The sequence below is a fragment of the Apus apus genome, chromosome 13 (assembly GCF_020740795.1).
Source record: "Apus apus isolate bApuApu2 chromosome 13, bApuApu2.pri.cur, whole genome shotgun sequence".
NCBI classification, from domain to species: domain Eukaryota; kingdom Metazoa; phylum Chordata; class Aves; order Apodiformes; family Apodidae; genus Apus; species Apus apus.
Window position 1 is genome coordinate 17760504 of NC_067294.1, and position 25270 is coordinate 17785773.

Genomic DNA, 25270 nt, shown 5'->3' on the forward strand with positions numbered 1-25270 from the left:
GTTGTCCCCTTGTGTGTGGGGAGCTGCTGGTGTCCCCTGCTGTGACCCAGGGTTGTCCCCTTGTGTGTGGGGAGCTGCTGGTGTCCCCTGCTGTGACCCAGGGTTGTCCCCTTGTGTCTGGGGAGCTGCTGGTGTCTCCTGCTGTGACCCAGGGTTGTCCCCTTGTGTCTGGGGAGCTGCTGGTGTCCCCTGCTGTGACCCAGGGTTGTCCCCTTGTGTGTGGGGAGCTGCTGGTGTCCCCTGCTGTGTCCCAGGGTTGTCCCTTTGTGTGTGGGGAGCTGCTGGTGTCCCCTGCTGTGACCCAGGGTTGTCCCCTTGTGTCTGGGGAGCTGCTGGTGTCCCCTGCTGTGACCCAGGGTTGTCCCCTTGTGTCTGGGGAGCTGCTGGTGTCCCCTGCTGTGACCCAGGGTTGTCCCCTTGTGTCTGAGGAGCTGCTGGTGTCCCCTGCTGTGACCCAGGGTGACAGGAACCCCCAGCTCTGGGGTGCAGCCCCTGCCTGTCCCAGGCTGCTGCTGCCACCAGCAGCCCCTGGGCTGTTACTGGTGGACTCCGTGCAGGTGTGCGCTGCTTACTGGGACATACTGGGAGCCGAGCTGTGCCCGTGGTGCCCTCTGCCCTCACCCACCGACTTCCCCCCCGGGGCCACCAGTGCTGGGCAGCGATTTTCTTTCCAGCTGGAGCTTTGAGAGTTCCCTGGATGAGCCCCAGGGTAGTGCCAGGGGTGTCCTAGGAATTGCTGCCCCTCACGCGAATGTTGGGGCTTCTCCGGCTTGGAAAACCGGGGGGATTCCTCAGTGCCCCCCTCCCTGTGCTTGTGAACATCTCGGCTCCCCTTGCAGTGCGATTTTCATCCGCCAGATGTGCGCAGTTGAGCCGGGTTGGCTCCGTTCCCGGCCGGGAGCTCAGCGGGCCGGGATTGGGAGCCGGGATCAGCTGCTCCGCTGACGGAGGGGCTGACGCAGCCCCCCCCATCCCACCCCCAACCCCCCCCCCGCATCCCATCCCGCCCCCGCATCCCTCCGCATCCCCCCCCCCCCTCCCCGTGACCTCCTTTTTCCCAGACAAAGCCGGGAATTGCCGCTGCGCGCGCATCCTGCCCTGCAGCCCCAGCAACAACCAACCCCCCCTGTTCTTTTTTCTGCTTCCCCCCCCCCCCCTCTTTGTTTCCTTCCCAACCTGGAAAAACCAGCTCAGCTCCTATTTCAAGGCTCCTTTGTCCCGCCTGACAGCTTCTTGGGGGTGATTTGTCTCTCTTTTCTTTCTGCCCCTGACAAGAGGATAATTGGGGAGGGGGGGGGTCTCCATCTGCTCTGCTGGGGGGATTTGGGGGGAGGGGACACGGGGAGGAATCACCTGTCCCGGCACACAAAGGGTTCCCTTGCTCCCCCCCCCCCCTCCCCAGGACCACCAGCCTTTTGGGTGCTTAGTTTTGAAGGGGTTTGGGAGCAGGGATGAGCAGGGGGTTGTGCTGCTCAGCCAGCTGGGGTCTCCAGGGGGTTGTGCTCCCCACATCCCCCCGTTGTGGGGCTCCCCACACCTCTCCAGTGCACCCCATTCCTGCCCTCTGCCCTGAGCCACTGCTGCTGGGCTGCTCTATTGTTCTTCCCTTCCTGCACCCCCCCAAAACCCCCTTCCCTGCTGATATTCCAGGCCTGGCAGTGCCCCCAGATCCCAGTCCTGGGCTCCCCCCAGCTCTGCCCCACGGCTCCATCTCACCAGGCTGGGGTCCACCCTGATGGCTCACTTTCCCAGCCCTCCCAGTCTGACTCAGCCAGGCTGTACTGGGAAAACACCCATGTTTCCTAGTCCCAGTGCCATTGCCTCCTTCCCCAGCCCCCCATGGTTCCTGGGATGGGTTTTTCTGGCCCTTCATCTTCTGATGCCCCTTCCAAAAATCCCCACGCCGTGATGCTGGTCCCTCCAGTTCTGAGCTGCTGAGCTCCCTGCCCTCCCAGTGCCAGCCTGGCTTCCCTCCTGCCACCTGGGGGGACACCCCTGTAGCTTGTGCAGCTGCAGAAATGACAGTCAATACAATCCAAGCCTCCCTGGGTACCCCAAGTGTGCCATGCTCTGCACCCAGGCAGCAGCAGCATCACCCCAGAGCTCCAGCTCTGGCTCAGCCTCACCCTGCTCCCCCAAAAAGGACTCTTCCCTCCCAGGAAAGGCCCTGAGAGAGGTATTTGAATTCTTATTTTCTTATCTAGGCAGCAGGGCTTGGTGTGCTTGGTGTGGAAGTGCTGGTACCCCCAGCACAGGCCCTTGCCAGGCTGGGTGGGTGCAGCTCCAGTGCTGAAATGGGTGCTGAGCACCCTGCTCCTGCCTGAATTGAATCCTTTGGGGTTAGGATTTTACCTGCAGTCACCCCTACATGTGCTTTCTCTCTGTCTCTCTTTTCCTTTCCTGTTGTTTTATTGAACTCCTTGCTTTTCCTCCTCCTTTTCCTCCGTGTTGAAGTCACTGCAGAGGACCCAGGATCCTGGATCTGTGGGTTTTGCCTCTGAGCTGAGTGATGATTTTTGCCTCTTTTTTTCAACCAAGACTGGGAAAACTTCTTGCAAGATTCACCTGGGAATTTAAGCCTCTAATTCAGCTGGATTTGGCCCCACCCTGACCTACTCCTGGCTCCAAAGGGGGATGCTCAGGGAGCAGCTTGCAAGGTACCCTTGTGCTGGGTTTGCATGTACCCTTTGGTCCCTGGGCCTTCCCTAGGGACACCATCTTGTCCCCTTGATCCAGGTGGGTGCTGGTTCTCCCCCCATGACTATTTTCAGCCCTTTCTCCCATCCCTGGGCTTTGGGTGTGTTCCCACAGGAGGTGACAAGGGGCTTTGGGCCCTCACCCTGATGTGGACCTTAATACAGATGAAATGTGGTGGTTTTACTCAAACCTGGAAAAAAGATGTAACCGTGGAGGGCAGCAGCCTTAGGTGTTGGAAGTTGCATGTGTGAAATATGCTGGGTTTAAGACAAAATACTGTCCTTTTCCTCAGGATTGTGAATGGAACACAGTGAAGTAAAGCAGAACATAAATGGGGTGGTGGGGAGAGGCAGCCAGGAGAGCTCAGGGGACAACAAGGCTGCTGGAGGGGTTCTTAAGGAAATGTTTTGCTAGAAGGACAATTTAAACGACCCAGTAAGGGCTGCTTGGGGGTCTCTTTTTCTGCCTGTGGAGCAGGGCTGGAGAGGTGCTTCCCCCCGTCCCCAGGCAGCTCATCCAGCAGCAGAGGGTGCTCATGCTCTGCTCATCCTCCTCCTCCCTCAGCCATCTTAGGCGAAGTGGTTTCCACCCCTGCAGTCTCCATTTTATGTTTCTGACGCAGAAAATAAAGATGTTGGCAAAGGGGAGGGAGGGGGGGAGGCAGGATGTGTGGAGGCAGATCCTGGTTGGGGAGGGGTTCTCATGGCCAGGGCAGGATGTGGGGCTGGGGCAGGGGGGGGGCAGTGAACCCCAGGTTGTACCCAAGGGGATGGAGAGTGAGGGGCTCTCAGGGCAGGGGGGGGAGAAGCCAGGATTGGGGAGGGGTGGTCTGCAGAGAGAGGTGGTGTTTCAGATGAAATACTGCTTGGAGAAACACCTCCAGCCCCTGCCAGCCCCCAGGGCTGGATGGTGCCCTCCCTGCATCCCTCCATCCCTCCATCCCTGCATCCCTCTATCCCTCCATCCCTCCATCCCTGCATCCCTCCATCCCTGCATCCCTGCATCCCTCCATCCCTGCATCCCTCCATCCCTGCATCCCTCCATCCCTGCATCCCTCCATCCCTCCATCCCTGCATCCCTCCATCCCTCCATCCCTGCATCCCTGCATCCCTCCATCCCTGCATCCCTCCATCCCTGCATCCCTCCATCCCTGCATCCCTCCATCCCTCCATCCCTGCATCCCTCCATACCTGCATCCCTCCATCACTCCATCCCTCCATCCCTGCACCCCTCCATCCCTCCATCCCTCCATCCCTCCATCCCTCCATCCCTCCATCCCTGCATCCCTGCATCCCTCCATCCCTGCATCCCTCCATCCCTGCATCCCTCCATCCCTGCACCCCTCCATCCCTCCATCCCTCCATCCCTGCATCCCTCCATCCCTGCATCCCTGCATCCCTCCATCCTTCCATCCCTCCATCCCTCCATCCCTGCATCCCTCCATCCCTCCATCCCTGCATCCCTCCATCCCTGCATCCCTCCATCCCTGCATCCCTCGTGGCAGAGGAGGCTCTAGCTGCAAGATTGCGGTTTTTTTAACCCGAATTTCCATGGGAAGCTGAGCAGACCCCACCAGGGGGAGGAAGTGAGATGGAGCTCAGGTTTCATTGCAGAGCAGCTCTTTCTTATCCAGGCTGCCCAAACCAGAGGGACTTTCCTGTTTTCATTGTTCCGGACACTCAGATCTATTCTTGCTCCTTTTTTCCTTCCTGCCAGTGTAGGCTGGAGCGGGGGGGGGGGGGGGGGCGTGTTGTTGTTGCCCCAGGTTTGTGAACCAGCATATCCCGGCAGCAGCAGCACCTTTCCCAGCTGTGTGGGGAGCCCCAGGAGAGCTGTCACCACGGGATATTGAGCAACTTATTGTTCAGTGTCTCTGTTTGTAGTAACCATTCCTGTGTCACTCGTCCCTGCATCCTAGTGTGGTGCAGTGGGGCTCCCAGGGGCCAGCAGGCATTTCCCAACCCAGGATAGGAGGGAAGCCAGGAATCCACACTGCTGGAGGCTTCTCCAAGAGTGAGTTTCACTCAACCAAACCAACAAGGAAGAGCTGCACTCACACCTTTGGGACCCACTCTCTGTTGCTGCCTCTTTGCAGGCTCTTGCTCTGCCGTGAAGGCAGCTCGTCCCTCCCTGCCCTCAGGGAGCAGCTTTAGGAACCTCTGTAGAGCTCCTGGGTTGGTTTGGGCTGGTTTTGGAGAGGAAGGAGTTCAGTTTCAGGGCTTGCTTTTGTGGGATCTGCTCTTTCAGCACCTGAGAACCCAATGGCAGGGTCCTCACCCTCCCAGATCCGTGCCCAGGGGCAGCAGCTGCTGGAAATGCACCCAGTGAACTTGTCACCAGCTGAAGCTGCCAGCTCCAAAACTTGGCAGCTCAGTCCAAGGCCATCAACCAACTGGAACAGGAATCCCTGGGAAACCTGACTTGTTTAAAGTCTGTTCAGATGAGCCTGCACAAGCAGCTCACCCATCAGTGACAGGGGGTGGGGGATATCCCAGAGGGACTGCTCAGTCCCCTCTTTGTTAGAGTCATTTATTCCTTCCATGTAGGTGAGTCCTGGTTCCTTATCAAGTCCCAGGCCCAGTTGCTTCTCAAGTTCTCACATCCCCTTTTGTTCCCTCCCTAGAAATGTGCTTTTGCAGCTTCATGGAGCTTTTTGTTTTACTTCTACCCAACTGCTCCCTGCTTTTTATCTTATTTTTTTCTTACCCTTGTCCCTTTTCCTTCCCACAGCCACAAACAAAGATGCTTCCCAGGAAAAGAATCCACATCACAAGAGCCACTGTGGTTTCTGGGGGCAGTCAGCTGAGTCTCTTTGCCTTTAAATACCCTAAACCAAAGCTCCCTTTGTTTGTGATCTTGTGCATATATGAAAATAGGTCAGGGATTGTGTGTTGGCAGCAGCCAGGCTGGCTGCCCGGGGGGGGTCAGCCTGGCTGTGGGGGGAGGCACAGCCATGGGGCTGGGGGGGATGCTCAGCCTCCCCCTCCTTGTTTCCAGGCAGAACTCTGCTCCAGGGACTGGGAGCAGGGGGGGTGTGTGTGTGGGGGGGGGTGTCCCAAACTAGGGGAGGTGGCAGATGAGTGGGTCTGGGAATGGGCTGAAGGTTAAAGAGGGGAGATGCAGGTTGGACATTGGGAAAAAGTTCTTGGCTGTGAGGGTGGTGAGACCCTGGCCCAGGTTGCCCAGGGAAGCTGTGGCTGCCCCATCCCTGGCAGTGTTGAAGGGCAGGTTGGATGGGGCTTGGAGCAACCTGGGCTGGTGGGAGGTGTCCCTGCCCATGCAGGGGGTTGGAACTAGATGATCTTTCAGGTCCCTTCCAACCCAAACTAGCCAGGGATTCTATAATTCTATATATTTATTTCTATATTATTCTTGTATTTATATATGTTTATTGTATATTTATTTATATTTATATGGTTTATTTATTTATACTGTCTATTTACTGTATATTTATGATACATTTATGTATGTTTATTGTGTTTATATGTATTTGAAAGCCAACTGTGTCCTGGGCTGCAGCCCCAGCAGTGTGACCAGCAGGGCCAGGAAGGGGATTGTCCCCCTTTATTCAGCTCTCGTGAGACCCCACCTGGAGAACTGTGTCCAGCTCTGGTGCCCCCAACATAAGAAGGACGTGGAACTCCTGGAGAGAGCCCAGAGGAGGCCCCGGAGATGATGGGAGGGCTGGAGCAGCTCTGCTCTGGAGCCAGGCTGGGAGAGTTGGGGTGTTCAGCCTGGAGAAGAGAATCTTTCCACTCCAGAGCAGGGGCTGTAAAACTGAGAGACAGAGCAGCTGAACTCCAAGGGGAAACTGAGGCAGGCAGAGTGAGATGGAGAGTCCTGCTGTCCCCAGGGTGCTGAAGGGTGAGCAGAGCTGCTCAGGGTTTGGTGTCTGTGCTGCCTCCCCCTCTCCTGGGGGCTGGGGTAGAGCAGGAAGGGGTGTCTTCGGTTTCAGGGTCCTCCTGGGATGGGTGCAGACCCCCTGCTTGTCCCAGCCTGTGGTGAAGCAGTGAGTGTATAGGCATCCAAGCAGTGGGGTGCCTCAGTGGTCCCTCTCGTGGTGTGGAGCTGGCAGAGGGCACAGGACAGTACAAGCCTCAGGAGTGTGGGTGGGACTGTCCATGCTCCTGAAGAAGGAGTTTGACTCTGGTGCAGCACAGAAGACAGGGGCCTTAAAGGGGTGAGAGAGTCTGGGTGCTGGGCTGGTGCTGGGCATCTTCAGGTGACTCTTCCAGCAGCAAAGCTGCAAAGATGGCTCCTGAAACAGTTCTCCTGCCTCTCCACAACTCCTCTGGTGTTCAGTGCCTTGTGCTGAGGTCTGATGTGCTGGTGGGTGCTGTGGATGTTGCCAGGCCTGAAGGATCTGCATTGATTTAAGGTGGGGGAGGTTGAGGTGGGATCTTGGGAACAGTTTCTTCCTGGGAAGGGTTGTCAGGCCCTGGCCCAGGCTGCCCAGGGCAGGGGGGGAGTCCCCATCCCTGGAGGGGTTTCCAAGCCCTGGAGATGGTGCTGAGGGACATGGGGCAGGGGTGACCTTGGTAGGGCTGGGGAAATGGCTGGACTGGATGGTCTGAAAGGTCTTTCCCAACCCAAACCCATCCATGATTCCACTAGCTGACTGTGGTGAGGTATTGTCACTCTTTGGGGGACTTCCCTGTGTCCACATCTGTGAGCAGCAGGGAGGGCCACGTTCTGGCCTCTCCCTACCCCTTTGTAAAGAAATCTGTGGTGCAGGTGAGTTCCTGTGCCTGCCCTTTTGTGCAGGGATGGCAGAGCTGGGTGGTGAGGGAGCTCTGGAGCTTCTCCCTGATGCTGGTCCAGGCAGTTCTGTCCCACTGTGAGATTCTCCTGCAGAACTTGCTCCAGCTGCTGGGGAAGCTCAGCAAAATGCAGGGTTGGCAGAGCATGAGCAGTCTGGGGTTCTGCTAAGTGACTTTTCCTCTAGTCAGGCAAACAGAGATCCCATCAGCATCTTTTCCTCGTAGAAAAAGTGCTTTGGTCACAGTCCTGTTCCTGGTCTGATGCCCAAATTCCACCTCCCACTTCATGCTCCCAGCATCTCTGTGTTTCCCTGGGGTTGCACAGCAGATGAGGAGCCAACCCACAGGCAGGTTTAGTCTCAGGATCTGGTGCTAGGGGCAAACATCAACCACAGCTGTAAAAAAAGTTCCTTTTTAGGGTTTGGGGAGGGGGAAGAAATGGGATCAGGTGCAGCTGGTGCAGCACTAAGAGCCCCTTCAGCTTCGTGCTGCCCCTCCTTGGTGTTCAGTGCTGGTGCTCATGACCCTGGTCCCCTCTTGTCCCTGGCAGGAGGTTACAGATCAGAGCACAAAGGGCAGGAAAAGGAAGATCAGCCCTCCCATCACTGGTAATGAACTATTCTATGCTAATTGCTTCCCACTGCTGTGCACAGCAGAGCAGGGCTGTAAGTGAAAAGACCATTTAGAGGAGAGGGAGATGAGGAAGAGGCTTCAGAGTTAGATGGTGACACTGGGCTCAGGGTGAGGCTCAGCTCTAGGTCTGGTTTGTAGACCCTTCCACTCCCTCCAGGTAAAGAACTCTGGAAAGTCTCTCTGGTCAGGTCTGCCTGCCCCACACCCTCCCTCACTGCAGGGACTTTGTTTCTCTAGTCTCCTTCCTCATCCTGCTTCCTGAGAATGGATTTGAGCATCTTTAGGACCAAGGAGTGATGAATTGAAATCCCATGTTTCATTCATCGAAAACAAAAGGCTCTGGGTGTCCTCAACCTGCTTGGACAGCCCTAAATCTCTTAGGCCAGCAGGCATTCTCTTTGGGCTGCTTAATACCAGCTTTATTACCCAAGTTGCCAAACACCCAAACTCAGTTCCTGTAGGGAAGGCAACTTTACCACCTCCCTTCGATTTGGGGAGAGTCTGCAGGATTCAGTTTTGGACCTGATGGATTTTTTTTAAGATCCAAACCATCCCTGTCCTCTGTGTTCTAGAAAGTCTGGGCTCCCTGTGCTCAAGCTTTTATGAAATGTGTGCTGCCTTGGCTTCACACCCTGCCTTTTGGGTTTTTTTTAAGGTAATTTATAACATGAAGAGCTGAGAGCTCCCTGTTTGTGCTCCCCAAACACTTTGAGGTCTCAGCTTTTCTATTTTTGAGCCAACCAGCTCTGGGTTCTCCACACAGGAAAAACTGGATGTTGGAAATGCAAAAGCACCTGGTGAAGCTCCAACAGACTAAGTCATTTTCTCCTGCCACTTTCAATTCCAAGAAAACAAAAATGGGGCTGTGAAATGCCAGGAGAAAACTCCCAGCAGGATTTCCCCCCCTCCTCCCTTTTCTTCAGTATCTTCATAGTGTCAGAACTGCCTCCTATAGCAGAACCATTGAGTTTTCACAGTCCCCTGTAGCCTTTGGCTGCAGGAGAGCCTTGGTGGGGTGGGGAAAAGGAAGAGCAGGAGCCCAGGTCTGATGGATCCTGCACTGAGGGGGACAAGCTCTCTTGGAGTTACCACCTGGAGCTCAAATGGCTGCAGTGCTGCCACTTGTCAGACACAGGAGAGTGGAAAACACGTCTGATCTTGTTCTCAGCAAAGTACAGGAAGGATGAAATGCCTCAGAAATGCCTATTCCTGTAAATGTTATTGATCAGAGAACTATTTTTACAGCTAAGATGCTTGGCAGGGCCCTCTCCATGAAGGGTGATGATTCTGCCATCGCTTGCTGATGCTCCTTCTGGAAGCATCTCCTCCTGTGTCACCTGCCAGTGCCTGAGCTGAGGCTCCTTCCTTCTCCTCAGCTCCTGGAACCCTGTAAGTTCATTCCTGGCCATGATAAAAGTACACATGGTCTGAGATCTTCTAAAGAGGGGGGATTGAAATGAGACATGAGGAAGAAACTCTTTGCTGTGAGGGTGGTGAGAGCCTGGCCCAGGTTGACCAGGGAAGCTGTGGCTGCCCCATCCCTGGCAGTGTTGAAGGGCAGGTTGGATGGGGCTTGGAGCAGCCTGGGCTGGTGGGAGGTGTCCCTGCCCATGCAGGGAGGTTGGGACTAGATGATCTTTAAGTCCCTCCCAACCCAAACCAGTCTGGGATTTCATGGTTGTCCTTCCCAAGAGCTTGCCCAAGGGTGGGATCTGAACACAAAACTGCTCTGGAGGCAGAACCTGCCTGTTCAGGGAACTGTTCTGGTTGCTGCAGCAGGCTGGGAAGCAGCACATGTCACCAGCAGCTGCTTTTCAATAACTGGCTGTATTCAGTCCTGTGGGAGTCCAAGAAGCAGAAGGTCCTGCCTAGGAAGAGGCTTCAGAGCCAACCCCGTGGTGCTGCAGGGCCCTGTGTCATGGACATGGTGATGGTCCCTTGAGACTCCTCCCAGGGAGCATCCCTACATTGTTCTGCCTCTTCCTCCTGCTGGTTGCTGTGCTTGTCACTGACGGACTCTGGCTCAGGTCAGCAGGAAATAAGTGCTTGATAGAATCCCAGGCTGGTTTGGGTTGGAAGAGACCTCAAAGATCATCCAACCCCCTGCATGGGCAGGGACACCTCCCACCAGCCCAGGCTGCTCCAAGCCCCATCCAACCTGCCCTTCAACACTGCCAGGGATGGGGCAGCCACAGCTTCCCTGGGCAACCTGGGCCAGGCTCTCCCCACCCTCACAGCCCAGAATTCCCTCCTCATGTCTAATCTAATAGGTTTGAGGTCTGTGGGACCAGAGACACCACTTCGGTGGTTGCTGCAGTTGATCTCACAAGCAGGAGCTGGTGATGGCAAAGAAGAATCTTGCTTCCTGGCAGCCCTGGTGCCTGCACGTGTGCTGCCCCTGCCCCCTTCCCTGCTGCCCCTGCCCCCTTCCCTGCTGCCCCTGCCACCAACACTTAATCAGCTTTCCTTGCTTAGAAGAGTGGTCCTGAGCATGGCACGGGTGGTGGGCTCCATCTCCAGGTACAAGCAGGACCTAACTGGGGGGGTCTCCAAGAAGATATTGTTCTGGGAAACCCTGGGACCTGTGGAGTGGGTCTGTACCCTGTCCCTGGTAACAAAAGGGGTGATGGGTTCAAACTGAGAGGGAGGAGAGAACTAAGGAAGAAATTGTTTGCAATGAGGGGGGGAGACACTGGCCCAGGTTGCCCAGAGAGGAGGTAGATGTTCCCATGCCTGGAAACATTCCAGGTCAGGTTGGACTGGGCTCTGAGCAGCCCTATCTAGTTGCAGATGTCCCAGCTCGCTGCAGGGGAGTGGGACTAGCTGGCCTTTAAAAGTCCCTTCCCACCCAAACCAGGCTGTGATTCTGGGTACAGAACCAGAGAAACCAGCGCTCTGCAAGGTGAGGACTTTCCCATGGGCATCTTGGTCCCTTCTGGATTTATTTCCCAGCCATTTGCATGTGGCTGGCTGGGAAATAACATCCAGAGGATTTCCAGCACCTGCACTCCCTGCTGGCTGAGCTCCCAACACCTTCTGTACCTCCTGCTTCTCTGAGCAGCTTTTCCCACGAGCAGCTCCGAGGCACAAAGTTCTTGGATCAGAACTGGTCCCAACAAAGGTGAGATCCTTGCTGTGGCTTTGGGGATGGGGGTTTGGGTCTTGGCTCTTTCCAACTCAGGCAGCTTGGGCTCCTTCCTGTGGCTCCATCCCCCAGATTTGTGGGGATGTTTTTATTTCTCACGGCTGCACTGCCCGGGGTGGTGGAGGAAAGAGCCATGGCTGGAAGGTGCTGATGTGATGCCTGGCAGGAAGGACAGGGATTGTTGTGTCCTGGTGGTGCTGAGTCAGTGTCCTTGGAGGAAGGAAAGCAGAGGCAGGAGCAGGATGTGGGCTGCAGATGTATCCGTCCCTTGCACAGAGGATGAAGGCTCTGGCTGCTGCTCCCCTGTGCTCTGCTCTTTGCCCCACCTTGGCCAACATTTACCTTCCTCTGACATCCAGTGCCACCTCCAGGATGACTCCATTCCACCCAGGGCTGAGCCAGCCCTGCTGTGCTCCAGGTCACTCCAGGTGCCTTTGCCCCCTGCTCAGTCTTTAAACAGCTTGAAATGATGGGTCCAAACTCAGCTTTTTCTCTCCTTTTAGAGGCTGGAGCTGGTTGGATCCTTCCTGTCCTGCTCCATCCCTTACCAAGATACTGCAAGAATAATCATAATTTAAAAAAAAGGAAATAGAGGGTAATGCTTGGGGGGTGTTTATACCCAGACCTCTGACATCAGCCCATGTGAGGGTGGGGGTGAGCAAGGTTCATAGGATCATGGGATGGTTTGAGTGGGAAAGACCTTGAAGATCATCTAGATCCACCCCCCTGCATGGGCAGGGACACCTCCCACCAGCCCAGGCTGCTCCAAGCCCCATCCAACCTGCCCTTCAACACTGCCAGGGATGGGGCAGCCACAGCTTCCCTGGGCAACCTGGGCCAGGCTCTCACCACCCTCACAGCAAAGAATTTCCTCCTCATGTCTCACCTCAATCTCCCTCTTCCAGTTTTGATCCATCCCCCCTTGTCCTCTCACTCCCTCCCTTGTCCCAAGTCCTTCCCCAAGCTTTGCCCTTGGTCTGAGCACACAGACCATCCAGGAGCAGAAAGGACCATATTTCCTGGGAGATCTTCAGCTGAGGGAGCACTGAGATGTGCCTGAAGTGACTTCCCTGGATCTGAGCAGGGAGGATCCACACTGCTGGCATCTTCAGAGGAGGGATGTCTGGAGTTCTGGTGACAGTTGCAGGGTAGAAACTCTGCTCCTGCTTAAAGCAAATATTTTAGGAATGTCCTTCTGTCTTTTTATGTTTTGTTGTGTGGTTTTTTTCTCTTTTAGTGTCTGCTGAGAACTCCAAGAAAAGCTGGAGCAGGACAGAAGTGCAGCTGGGGAATGTGCAGTGTAGGATTCAGGACTCTCCAGCCAACACAGAGGAGAGTGACAAATCTGTGGGCAAAAAAAAAAGGACAATGTCCTTTTGCTTTTAGGAAGAAACACGTTTCAAAGTGGAAGGTGAGCTGTGGCTGAAGGGATTCATGGGTGGCAGCAAAGTGTGGAGAGGGAGGGAAAGGGTCCCTGATGTGGGAAAAGGCTTTTTGGTTGTGGTGTGGACCGTGGAGGACTCCTCTGCAACTGGGAGGGATCCTGCAGAGCTTTTTGCTGTCGTCAGGGGATCTCTGACATTCTGAGCCTTCTTGACAGATGCACATTCCTTCTTTTGGCCTTTGGGGCAGGAGGTGTGAGGCCCAAACCCTGAGCCAGGGAGGCTGGATTCACCTCAGCCTGGTGATGGTGGTGCCTTGGAGCAGAGAGGAACCACAGACAGAGCTGGATGTTGCCATGCTTGGTGGTCTGATGCTCACTCTGATGTTTTCACATGATGGTTGTTTATGGTCCTTGATTTCTGGGGTTTGCACCTTTCTTAGGGATGCCAAGTTACAAGGAACAAGGAACCTCTGGATGGAATGGAGCCAGGACCTTCTGTTTGACCCCCAGGAAATGGCTGCTGGCACCTTCTTCCTGGGACTGAGCAACTTCAGAAATAAGTTCCTGGTGAGCAAGATGTCCTTTCCTCTTCTTATTCTTAACTGTTTCCTTCACTGCTCAGACTGCCATGCTTCTTACCCCCCCTCTTCCACAGAGGGATGTTAATTGTGTGGTTTTCCCCCCACCCCCTCCATCCTGCAGCCCCTCAGCAGTTGTTTCTCCTGTTCTCCAGGAAGCTGTCAAGGAGAATCAGAAGCAGCACGAAGCAGGTGATACATGGTGCACAGCTGGCAAAGGAGGAGACAGGAGCAGAGAGAGCAGCTGAGACATGAGTGCAGGTATGAGGTGCAACTGGGTGCTTGGGAGAGCTGGAGTTTTGGACTGAATCTTTGAGTGGTTTGGGGTGGAAGGGACCTTAAAGATCATCCAGTTCCAAACACCAGGCAGGGACACCTCCCACCAGCCCAGGTTGCTCCAAGCCCCATCCAACCTGCCCTTCAACACTGCCAGGGATGGGGCAGCCACAGCTTCCCTGGGCAACCTGGGCCAGGCTCTCACCACCCTCACAGCAAAGAATTTCCTCCTCATGTCTCACCCAAATCTCCCTCTTCCAGTTTTAATCCATCCCCCTCATCCCAGCCCTCCCTGCCCTTGTCCCCAGTCCCTCCCCAGCTTTCCTGGAGCCCCTTCAGGCACTGGAAGCTGCTCTAAGGTCTCCCTGGAGCCTTCTCTTCTCCAGGCTGAACACCCCAACTCTCCCAGCCTGGCTCCAGAGCAGAGCTGCTCCAGCCCTGGGATCATCTCCGTGGCCTGAAGTGCCTGCACAGCCCTGCTCATACCTTGTGTGGAGAGCTAGAGGCAAAGAGAGGGATTCTGTGGAGCTGCATCCCCAGGGCTGCAGGCTGGGGCCAGCATGGGCAGCTCTGCTCTGCTGAGAGGGTGAGTCCTGAGAGCAGCAATCTGCAGATTTCCCTGCAGAGCTTTACACTGGGCTGTTGTAACCAGACCCACCTGGACCAATAAACCCATCTTCAGTGATGTGCAAAGCTACTGAGAGGCTGGGAACCTTGCCAGGCCTGAGGGCCACCTCGAGAGGGCTTGTGCCTGTATGAAATGCAGCAGGTTGCATGTCCCACCAGAAGCCTGTGCTGCCTGGCACTGCTGTGGCCCTGCTCTCCATCTCCTCCCTTGTTTTCTTGGGAGGCCTGGTGGGTATGAGCCACAGAGCTCTTCTGCTCCCTTCCCAAAAAGCAGCCCAGCTCTGTTGGTGCAGCAGTCTGGTATTGGGCTCCTCTCTGCCAACCACACATGTTTCCAATTTATTTGTAAACACGTTGTAAAAGGGGGAGGGAGATGGTCCATGGATTAAAACTGAAAGAGGGGTGATTTAGATGAGGCATTAGGAGGAAATCCTTTGCTGTGAGGGTGGTGAGAGCCTGGCCCAGGTTGCCCAGGGAAGCTGTGGCTGCCCCATCCCTGGCAGTGTTGAAGGGCAGGTTGGATGGGGCTTGGAGCAGCCTGGGCTGGTGGGAGGTGTCCCTGCCTGGTGTTTGGAACTGGATGATCTTTAAGGTCCCTCCAACCCAAACTGTTCTGTGATATAAACAGTCTGATGACCTTTCCCAGCGCTGTACCCTGAACCTGGGAGCACCAAAACCAGTGGGACAACCTCTGTGGGGTCACCTTGAGATGGTTGTGATGCCCCAGGTTCCTCAGGCTGTGCCCTTACCCCTGAGTGAATCCTACAACAGCAGTGAAGGATTTGGGGAGCAGAAGGGGCCTGACACCCCTCCCTTGGCCAGATGAATGGCAAAGCCACCTTCTCATGTCACTGCTGTCCCCTTTCCAACACGGGTGTAGATCCAACCATCTCCCTTTGTAACAAAACTGCCATTTCCTTCACCTTTTTCCCCCATTCCATTAGGACTTTGATGACTTTAAGGCAGGAATTCTCCTGACCTGCTGCTACTGCAGGCGCAGCCCCTGCTGCCCCCAGCAGTGACAAGTGACCCCTCTCAGCAGTGGGGTTTGAATTCAACCTTCTGCTTGGCCCAGGAGGTTAATGTGGCTCTGAGAACACCCTGTGCTGTCCCCACAGCGTGGCCTTTCTCCCTCAGGCTGCTCCCTGCTGCCAGACACATTCTTCACTTCCAACATATGGACTCAATTACTGTCCCTCTCCCATCATTTCCTGCCTCTTTGCCTTTCCTGCAACACATCCCCTCCTCCTGGCAGCTTGAACTCCCGTGGTGAGATGCTCTGCAAGGCTCTCACATTCCTCCCTGCCTCCCTCCCACTGCTTTGCTGCCTCTGACGGGGTGATCCTGATCCAGAGAAGGCTGCAGACCCCCCCACTGTCCCTAGAGCAGAGCTCAGGAACCTCCAGGGCTTGGCTTCCCACAGCAAAACTAGCCAGCCCCCTGAGTGCAGGTCCCAGCTCCCCCGGGTGGAGATCCCCACCCTGCCCCAGCATCGTTCCTACATCACCCTGTAGTTCTCAGCCAAGGCTTTAGGCTTTTTTTTTCCCTCTTCCCTTTTGAGGCTGGTGCCTTTCTGAGCCTCCATGCTTGGAAAGGAGCATCCAGCCACTCTGGGTTTCTCCTGTTGGCTTCTTTCCTGGGCATCATGTCCTGCAGAAAAGCCCCATGGCCCACAGCTTCTGCCTTCTCCATCAGTGCTCCTCTCCAGCCCTGCTCTGGGGGAGCCCTGGGTCCCTGTTGCTTTGGGGTGCTGGGAGTTTCACAGCAATCTGGGCTGATTGGAGGGGCAGGGGGAGATGGAAACAGTTAAATCACACAAAGGAACCAGCTAATGATTCCCAGCCCCTCGCTGGCAGGTCTCAGCTTTCGGAAGGGGGTCTGGCCAGCAGCTGTGCCAGCAATTGTAGCTCCAAAAGCATGTTTTCTTTCTGTGTCAGCTTTCATCCCTGGCCCCTCTGGATTCCCCTGGCTCCCACGGATGCCAGAGTTTCCAGGGCTCCTGCTGCTACGAGGCCCTGTGACTGTTTTCCTCCAACGATGGAGTTAGATCATGGAGGGGATGAGGAAGGCACTGTTCCCTCCCTGCCTGCTTCCTGCCCCATCCTTCCCCAAGGATCCAAGAGATGCAGCAGCTCTTGCAAATGGAAAGAAAAGCTGCAGCTTCTGCACCTTTGGACCCTGGAGCAGCTTGGGGTGAAGCTCGGGGCAAGATCCAACAAGTATCTGTGGCTGAGCAGCTTCACCTGCAGGAGCCTGGTGGTGTCATAAGACTGACATGGTTAAATAGATGTGGCCTTTATATATAGTATAATCATAATAATCCATGTTATAATAAGCCTGGCTGCTCTGTGTCCAGGTTCTGGCATCTAAGGTCACCGAGCCCCAGCAACAGCCACATGAGAACTGGTTTTCCCTGTGGCTGTGGTTTGTGGGCTGGTGTTCAGTTCTTTCCCAGCCCACTGCCCCCCCAAGGAGCAGGAATTCCTGGGGACCTCCGGAGTGCCAGGGCCCTGCTGCCCAGTTCCCAGGGAGCCCCTTGCGTGACCCCAGACTAACTCGGCGCTGCTTTTCCTGCCCACAGCAGGAGCACGTCGGGGGGAGCTCTGCCCTCAGGAGCATCACCTGGAACATGTAGCACCTCCCTCCCTTCTTCCTCCTCTTCTCCTGATGCCTTTTCCTATCGCAGGCAGTGGTGGCAGCACCGAGAGGGAAAGCCTGAACTTCCCAGATCAGGTAAAGTATAAAGGAAAAGAACAAACCCAGAGGCAGTGAAAGCAGAGGTGAGGCAGGGACCCCAACTTCAGTGTCCTGGCATCCTTCCTCAGCCTTCCAGTCCCCTTGTCTGCCTCGGGCTGGGGTCAATCTGAAGTCCCCATTGGGCCACCACCCTGTCTCTTCCTTGGAGACCCTTCCCAGCAGCTCAGACACCCTCCCTGGCCTTGGCACCAGTGGGTGGGTAAGTGGAAGAAATCAGAGAGTCCTGCTGGAGCCTGTGACTTGCTGCTGCCGTTCAGACAAGCCCCCAAAGCTCCCAGAGCCCCCACGGGTGAATCTGGACTGGTTTGCTCCCAGAGGAGCACCTCAGCCAGCCAGAGTCACGGTGATGGGTGTCAACTCCCCTCCATGGAGCCCCCCTCTGACCTGTGGGGCTGTCTGCCCCCCCCTCCATCCTCACGGGCTCCTTTCACTACCCAAAAGCTGGGTCTGGTAGCCAGGCTTCCTCCCCCAGGCTGCCCTTCCCCAGCCTGCTGGTGCTGTCCCTGCCCTCTCAGCCATGTTCCAAGGGTGCTGGGTGCCCAGGGGTGCTGGGTGTTCAGGGGTGCTGGGTGTTCCACGTGTGCGGGGTGTTCCAGGAGTGCTGGGTTTTCAGGGGTGCTGGGTGCTCAGGGGTGCTGGGTGTTCCAGGGGCCCTGGGTGCCCAGGGGTGCTGGGTGTTCCAGGGGTGCTGGGTGCCCAGGGGTGCTGGGTGTTCAGGGGTGCTGGGTGTTCCACGTGTGCTGGCTGCCCAGGGGTGCTGGGTGTTCCAGGGGCACTGGATGTTCCACGTGTGCTGGGTGCCCAGGGGCGCTGGATGTTCCAGGGGTGCTGGGTGCTCAGGAATGCTGGGTGTTCCAGGGGTGCTGGGTGCCCAGGGATGCTGGGTGTCCAGGGGTGCTGGGTGTCCAGGGGTGCTGGGTGCCCAGGGGTGCTGGGTGTCCAAGGGTGCTGGGTGTTCAGGGGTGCTGGATGTTCCAGGGATGCTGGGTGTTCCAGGGGCTCTGGATGTCCAGGGGTGCTGGCTGCCCAGGGGCACTGGGTGTTCAGGGGTGCTGGGTGCCCAGGGGTGCTGGGTGTCCAGGGGTGCTGGGTGTCCAAGGGTGCTGGGTGTTCAGGGGTGCTGGGCGCCCAGGGGTGCCGGCAGGTGGCAGCGCGCGCAGGCAGCACGGGCGGGCAGGAAAGGCTCTCGCAGATGTTTAACGGGATTTTACAGCTCTGGGTTTCATCAGGAGCTTCTGTCAGGGAAACCGGCTCTGCCGACATCCCGGCCTTAACCCCCTGGGTGCCGGCAGAGGCTGCGAGCCCCGGGGAGCTCCAGTTCCAGGCTGGTGGGAGGGACCTGTGTCTGGAGCTGACAACCTCTGCCTGGCTTGGCAGGCCCGAACGGGCTGGGTTCTTTAGCTGTGGGGTTTTGGGGACCTTTGGGAACCTGCTCCTGTGCTGTTGGAGCACAAGGCTGTGGCCCCGGGGGTGTGTGTGTGGGGGTTTCCATCTTCCAGCTGAGTGTCCTGTGCTCCTGTTCCAGCTTGGAAGGCTCCACACAAAGAGGGATCAGCAGGCAAGGATGGGTGCAAGTCTCCCGGGTTCCCAGCCAGGGGGAGAAGATGTCCTGCACACCCCTGCTCCCAGCCAGGGGGAGAAGATGTCCTGCACACCCCTGCTCCCAGCCAGGGGGAGAAGATGTCCTGCACACCCCTGCTCCCAGCACGTCTCGTCCTAAGCTGCGGCAGCACCTCCCTTGGGGCTGAGGCTGGACAGGAGAGGCCAGGGGAGCTGCACTGCCCCTGGGGGGTGGCAGCAGGTGGGTCAGCCCTGCACATGGCTCCCCCGGGGGTGACATCCCCTTGTTGCTAGGCAGGGCGAGCAGCTGAGCCCGGGCTAATCTGCTTAGCGGCCTGAGCAGCATCAGGAGAGTGAAAGGGAGATTAGAGAGCAGGGCGGTGGCAGCAACCCGGGCTGCTCATTGGAGGGGAGCAAGGAGACAAATGGGCCAAGCAGAGAGGGGAGAAGAGCCTGGGGGAGATCAGCAGAGGAGCCAGCCAGGTCTCCGTCGGCAGCAGAGAGCCCAACAGCTGGGATCTCTGGGGAAGTGAAAGGCATTCGACAACATGCCCAAAAATCCCGGCAGAGCAGCCCCCACCCCCTCCTCCTCCTCGGGAGGAAGATGTTGCCAGGCAGTTTGGGTCCTAATCCGTTCCCTCCCGTCCAGAGGGGGGGAGGTGGGTGCCTCCCCACCCCCTGTCATACCCGTGGGGCATGGAAACGTTCCCTCAAAGCATCTAGACTGGAAAACGCTGGGTTTACCCTGAGAGAAACGGAGGAGCAGGATATGGAATATTTATTGTCCCCTTTCCATGAGACAAGATGCTGGTTTCTGCAGCAGAGCAGGGGGTGAGGCTGGTGCTCACAAAGCCTCCGTGAAGGAGTCCAGGTCCTGGGCTTTGTTCCCAGTTCCTGTTTCACAAGGTCTTGTGGTTTCTTTTGCAGGTGACAGACAGGACCAGAGTGATGGATGTTTTACAGGAAGCCTCCTGGGAGCAGGGGAGGGTGACAGGGTGGGTGCTGCTCACCAGGCTTTGCCACCTCTGCATTTCCTCCTGCAGGGCTGGAAAAAATAAATGGTGCCTGCTATTGCTACTTGGTGTTTGTTCCCTCCTCTCAGCTGTCAAGGAAACCATGGCATGGTTCACATACCCAGCTGGTATTGCTGCACTTGCTGACGTGTTCCATCCTTTTCATCTACATCCAAAATAGCTTCTCCAGCCCTCTCTGCTGGCTCACACAGCTCCTTTCACTGTGCTCTCCCCCCTCTTCTTCTGCCCGGTGATGGGGACTGGGACACCAGACTTTCCCAGAATCATAAAAATCACAGAACAGTTTGGGTTGGAAGGGACTCCTTGTCAAACCTGACACCTCCAGGGAGGCATTCCTGCTCTCTGAGCAACCTGTTCTGGTGTTTCACCCCCCTGATCGTAAACATTTCTTCCTTATTTTTCATCCAGATCTCCCCTCTTCTGGTTTAGAGCCATCACCCCTCGTCCTGTCACTGCAGACCCTGCAAAAAAGTCTTCACTCAGGCTCAGGAGGCAGAATTGTGCCTTTTAAGTGTCATCAAAACTGGACTGGATACACTTCTCCAGAAAGACTCACAGGGATGGGACAAGCTGAGGTGGTAGTGGGATCTACAGGGATACCCCCAGCTACAGGAAAAGAGAGAGATGGGGCTTGTACCATGGTAGGGGTGGAAGGGAGAGAGATCAGGAAGGTCTGGAAAAGGAGGCAGCTTGGAAGTAGGTTCAGAGATGATGTGGTTTGAGGAGATAAGAGTGTGAAGGAGATCTTAGAGCAGCTTATGTGCTGCTGGAAGGCCCTGAATGGGAGACTCTGGGTACAGGAGATGTGATGGGCTCAGGGTGGAAAAGAAAACAGAGGAAAACAAGACCCAAAGTGGGATGGAGGACACGTGGTGCTGAATCAGAGGTGGCTGCAAGCCAGTGACCAGATGAGAAGAGTGGGGCAGGAAGTTCAGCCAAGCATTTGGAAAAAGAAAACCCGTGTAAAGATGTAAAAAAGACGAAGCTACAACTTTTTTTGTTTCAAATACAGGAGGAGCTGGGTCAGGAGAAGCATGGAGAGAAGCCTCCAACTCAGGTTCAGCAGCCTGGGGTGGCACTGGGGTGTTGGCTCATCTTGTACCTGCAGGAAGGGGCAGGGATTGGGAGGAACAGCCTGCTCTGCCCCTTGGTCTCAGCAGGGTCCAAGGCTGAGGTGTGGTTAGTACAGCTCTGCAGCCCCACAAGCCCCTGGTGCCCACCTGGGAATGTGTCTGGGGGCTGTTGGACTTGCAGGATGTCTGTGTTCCCCCACGAGTGACAGGACCACAGCCATGAGCAGCTCCACGGGTGCTCCTAGGCCACCTCAGCTGCTGGTGACATGCCCTGTGTCCCCTTGACATCTCCCTGACTTGGCTTCACCCTTCAGGCCCTTCCCTTAGGTCTGCTCTGGTGGCAGGAAGCTCTGCTGCCGTGACCCAAACCCGGGGGGCACTCACAGCCACCTCAGACCCAGCTGCCCAGGCAGGGGGGGTTTCCCTGCCCACAGCTACAAAAACAAGAGGCCCTGACTCTCTGCCTGCAGGGCCCAAGGGCTGGGGGGGGGGTCTCTGACCCCTTTTTTCCTAGAAGGTGGTTTCTGTTCAGTGTGGCATCCATGTGGTCCTGTTGTGGTTTCACCTTGGGGAAGGGGGGGGCAGCTAAACACCCCCAGCCACGAAGCAGCTGAACAGATGGGAAGTGGGGAATGAATTCCTCCCTTTCCTTTGCTTGCAGGCTCAGCTGCTGCTTCCCCTCTTCCACTGCCTTTATCTCAACCCTTCTGACCTGAGGGGAGGTGGAGCTGCCCACCAGGGTCCTCAGCAGGTCCCAAAGCCTGTGCTGGTTTCACCATGGCCACACTCTGCTCTGCCAGCCTGGATTTGCAGAGGACCCTGCTGGATCCAACGTTTTTCCAAACCCTTGTCCCCGGGAGCCTCCTGCCTGCTGCTGTGCAGTCCCCGGGAGCTTTTCCCAGCGGGATGTGTGGTGCTTCTCCAGCTGTCAGGACATTTCTCCATCCCCTGTCACGGCTGCCGAGGAGCAGGGGTGGGAGCTCAGCCTGAGCCTTGTCAGCTCTGATCTCCAGCTCCCCTCCTGCCCAGGCAGCTGGTGGCAATTCAGCCACGAGCAGCTCTATTCATGCAGTCTCAAGGAATGGGAAAAACCACCAGGCTTCTGCTTAACAGCTTAAAAGGGGGGGGGGCAAGGTCAGTGAAAGGGGAGCAGAGTGAGAAAGGCATGGGGAACTCAGCAGGGCACACAGACACACACAAGAGCTCAAAGTCCTTCTCCAGCCCGGCCCAGCACTTGTCCTACCCCCAGAGCTTCAGCCAGAGGGTTCCAAATTGGTTTGTGGTTGGAGTGACTCAACCAGTGTCCTTTTCTGTCACCCCGACGTCACCCGTGTGCCGTCTGCTCCCGGCCAGGCAGCAGGGTGCCAGCAGGAAATCCATTGGGAACCCATCCCTCCCTCCCCGAGCTCCCTGAGGCCCCGAGATTCCAAAGGGAAGAGCGAGGGTTGAGCCAGGCTGGGTGCAAGGGGTTGCTCAGCCTGGAGAAGAGAAGGCTCCAGGGAGACCTGAGAGCACCTGCCAGTGCCTGAAGGGGCTCCAGGAAAGCTGGGGAGGGGCTTGGGACAGGGAGGGAGAGGACAAGGGGCAATGGTTTCAAGCTGGAAGAGGGGAGATTTAGGGGAGATAAGGAAGAAATTCTTGAGTGTGAGGGTGGTGAGAGCCTGGCCCAGGTTGCCCAGGGAAGCTGTGGCTGCCCCATCCCTGGCAGTGTTGAAGGGCAGGTTGGATGGGGCTTGGAGCAGCCTGGGCTGGTGGGAGGTGTCCCTGCCCATGCAGGGGGTTGGATCCTGATGATCTTTTAGGTCCCTTCCAAGCTGAACCAGTCTGTGATTCTTCTTCCTCACACAGGATGAAGCAGGGATGCACAGAGCAGAGACATCTTCCCCATTGTCCCATTGCTCAGGCTGCTCCTGGTTTGTGGGGGATGATGATGATGGTCACCTAACCCCCAGCCTAGGCCAGGCTGCAGCCTTTGCCACTGGGTGCAGTCATCACACCAGGCAAAAACCTGCATGTCCCAGGTAGGAGGCAGCAATTTCTGAGCCTTCCTGGAATGTTTTTGCCAGTTCCCCATAAAGCCACTGCAATCCCAGGTCAGGTCTGCTGGGGATGACCAAAAACTGGCATCTTTGGGCATGGGTCTCTAGCCTTGGTCAAGCCATAACTACTCATTGCTCAAAATACTCTTAATGTTTGGTAGCTCCAGAGTTTTCCTTTTCCCTGCTGCTGATGGCATGAGATGGCAGTTGATAAAACCCACCTGGATTTCCAAAGAGGTCTCCTAAAGGAGCTAAGAGGCCATGGGAGGAGTGGGGAGGTTCCTGCCTGCCTGCCAACCCCTCCTCTAACAGGCTGAAAAGGCAGAGAGCAAAATACATCAGGAGGAGAGCGAAGAGCAGGAATATTCCTGACAATATTTCAGTAGGAAAAAAACCAAAGGCCGTGGAGAGCTGGAGAAAGAGCTCACCTGGTGCTTGGTGGTTTGCAGCACCTCGGAGGGGTTGTCTTTGCTTCTGTGTCTTTCCCTTTTACCTCCAGGAGCTGGAGGATGCTCCCAGCTCATCACAAACCCCAACATTTCCATCCAATGTCTAGGAATCTCTGGGAAAGGAAGGAAAAGCAACCCTACCCATGGCTTTTATATTTCATTTCATTTCATTTTCTGTGCTGAGCTGCCTGCAGCTGGGGCTCCCCTGCCTGCAGAGGGACATGACAAGCTGGGAAAGGTGCAGAGGGAGGCAGCAGGGATGGTTGGTTTGACCCGGGGCTGCTTAAACCCCAGAAAAGGGGGGTGAAATGACAAGCTGGAGATGTTTGTGTCTCTTCCACAAGAAGAGGGGAGGGATTTCAGCTTCACAGCTCTTCCCTGCACAGGGTGTTGGGGGGGGGGGAGGGGGGGGGGAGTTGACAGGGGTTGAAAGAAAGCAACGGGATGTGTTTATAGGAGGAACAGGTGGGAGGATGTGAGAAGATTCACTGGTTGAGGAAGATGAGAGTGTTGGCGGGGGTGAGAGGGAATATTTGGGATCTGTGAGGAGTGGAGGGAGGAAGGGAGGGAAGGAAGGAAGGAAGGAAGGAAGGAAGGAAGGAAGGAAGGAAGGAAGGAAGGAAGGAAGGAAGGAAGGAAGGAAGGAAGGAAGGAAGGAAGGAAGGAAGGAAGGAAGGAAGGAAGGAAGGAAGGAAGGAAGGAAGGAAGGAAGGAAGGAAGGAAGGAAGGAAGGAAGGAAGGAAGGAAGGAAGGAAGGAAGGAAGGAAGGAAGGAAGGAAGGAGGCTGCTGGGGTGGTGCTGGGTGCTGAGAAGAGGTTCAGCCGGGAGGAGGAGCAGGATGGCTCTGCCCGGGGGAAGGGAGAAGCTGGTGCTGCGGGTTGGGGCTCAGGAGAGGGGGACGCGGGAGAGCCCTGGGGGGCTGCGGGGTCAGCGGGGGTGGCAGAGGAAGGAGGACAAGAGGTGCATTGAGCCCGGGCTCCTGCTCTCAGCCCTGTAGCTGCGCTCCGGTCCAGCTGGCGGGAGGGAGGGGACATCGCTCTGCTTTCTGCGGGAGCCCCGAGGGGATCAGAGCGCAGAGCCCGGCAGCTCTGAATGCTGCCTGTGTTGGCTGCACAAACCCAACGCTTCTTCATCCCCGAAATGCTTCGTCCCCACAGGCTGCCAGACCACAAACGGGGGGGGGGGGGGACCCGAGACCATCCGGAGGGGCTGAGCCAGCAACAGCAGCACCCACGCAGGCTGCACACACCAGGGTCCTGCAACCACAAACACCCACCCTGCCCAGGGGACATCTTGCTAGCAGAGCTGGAAGGGGACAGGAATCACAGAATCACAGAATCTTGGGGGTTGGAAGGGACCTGGAAAGATCATCCAGCCCAGCCCCCCTGCCAGAGCAGGGGCACCCAGAGCACAGCACACAGGAACGTGTCCAGGGGGGTGGAATGTCTGCAGAGAAGGAGACTCCACAGCCTCTCTGGGCAGCCTGGCCCAGGGCTCTGTCACCCTCACAGGAAAGAAATTCTTCCTGATATTCCCATGGAACCTCCTGTGCTCCAGTTTGCACCCACTGCCCCTTGTCCTGTCACTGGACATCACTGAACAAAGCCTGGCTCTGTCCTCCTGACACTGCCCTTTACACATCTGTAACCATGGGTGAGGTCTCCCCTCAGCCTCCTCTTCTCCAAGCTCAAGAGCCCCAGCTCCCTCAGCCTTTCCTCAGCAGGGAGGTGTTCCACTCCCTCCAGCATCTCTGTGGCTCTGCCCTGGCCTCTTTCCAGCAGTTCCCTGTCCTGCTGGAACTGAGGGGCCCAGAACTGGACACCATATTCCAGATGTGGCCTCACCAGGGCAGATGGTTGGTGTCTGGATTTGGAGGCTGTGGGTCCCTTCCCAGCCAGGTTCTGCTTGTGATCTGAGTCAGCTGTGCAGAGGGGCTGTCCTGTCCTTCACCTCTGCACAGCTCACGTTTCTCTTGCTCTTCTGGTTTGGACATGAGGGACAGACACATAAATGATGGCTCCTGCCCACTGTGCTGCTGGTGAAAGAGGCTTTGCATGGAGCAGGGAGAGGCAGCAGGGAGAGGTGAAGGGCATTTTCAGGGCACAGAAAGGGTGAGAGGGGTGCTGGGTTTGCCATAGGTATTTAGCAGAGTCCCCAAAATGCTTTTAAATCCTGCTCAGGAACCTTTAGTTGGTCTCTGCACCCTTTCACATGCCTGCTCCTTGGTATTTCAGGAGCCTGAGCTGACAGCAGGAAAG

The 25270-nt window shown here is 56.5% G+C and overlaps 1 long non-coding RNA gene across 6 annotated transcripts; it reads left to right on the top strand.

Annotated features, from left to right (window-relative positions):
* The first annotated feature begins 1164 nt into the window (after positions 1-1164).
* Positions 1165-19476, top strand: LOC127389915 (uncharacterized). 6 transcript variants are annotated; one of them, XR_007890759.1, is made up of 9 exons: positions 1165-1239; positions 2455-2657; positions 12473-12646; positions 13060-13186; positions 13353-13458; positions 16682-16833; positions 16926-17056; positions 18383-18658; positions 19345-19476. It is a non-coding gene; the product is annotated as an uncharacterized LOC127389915 (long non-coding RNA). The 6 variants fall into 6 exon arrangements; XR_007890756.1 differs by lacking the exon at positions 16926-17056; XR_007890758.1 differs by lacking the exon at positions 16926-17056 and having other exon boundaries at positions 2539-2657.
* Positions 19477-25270: the final 5794 nt, after the last annotated feature.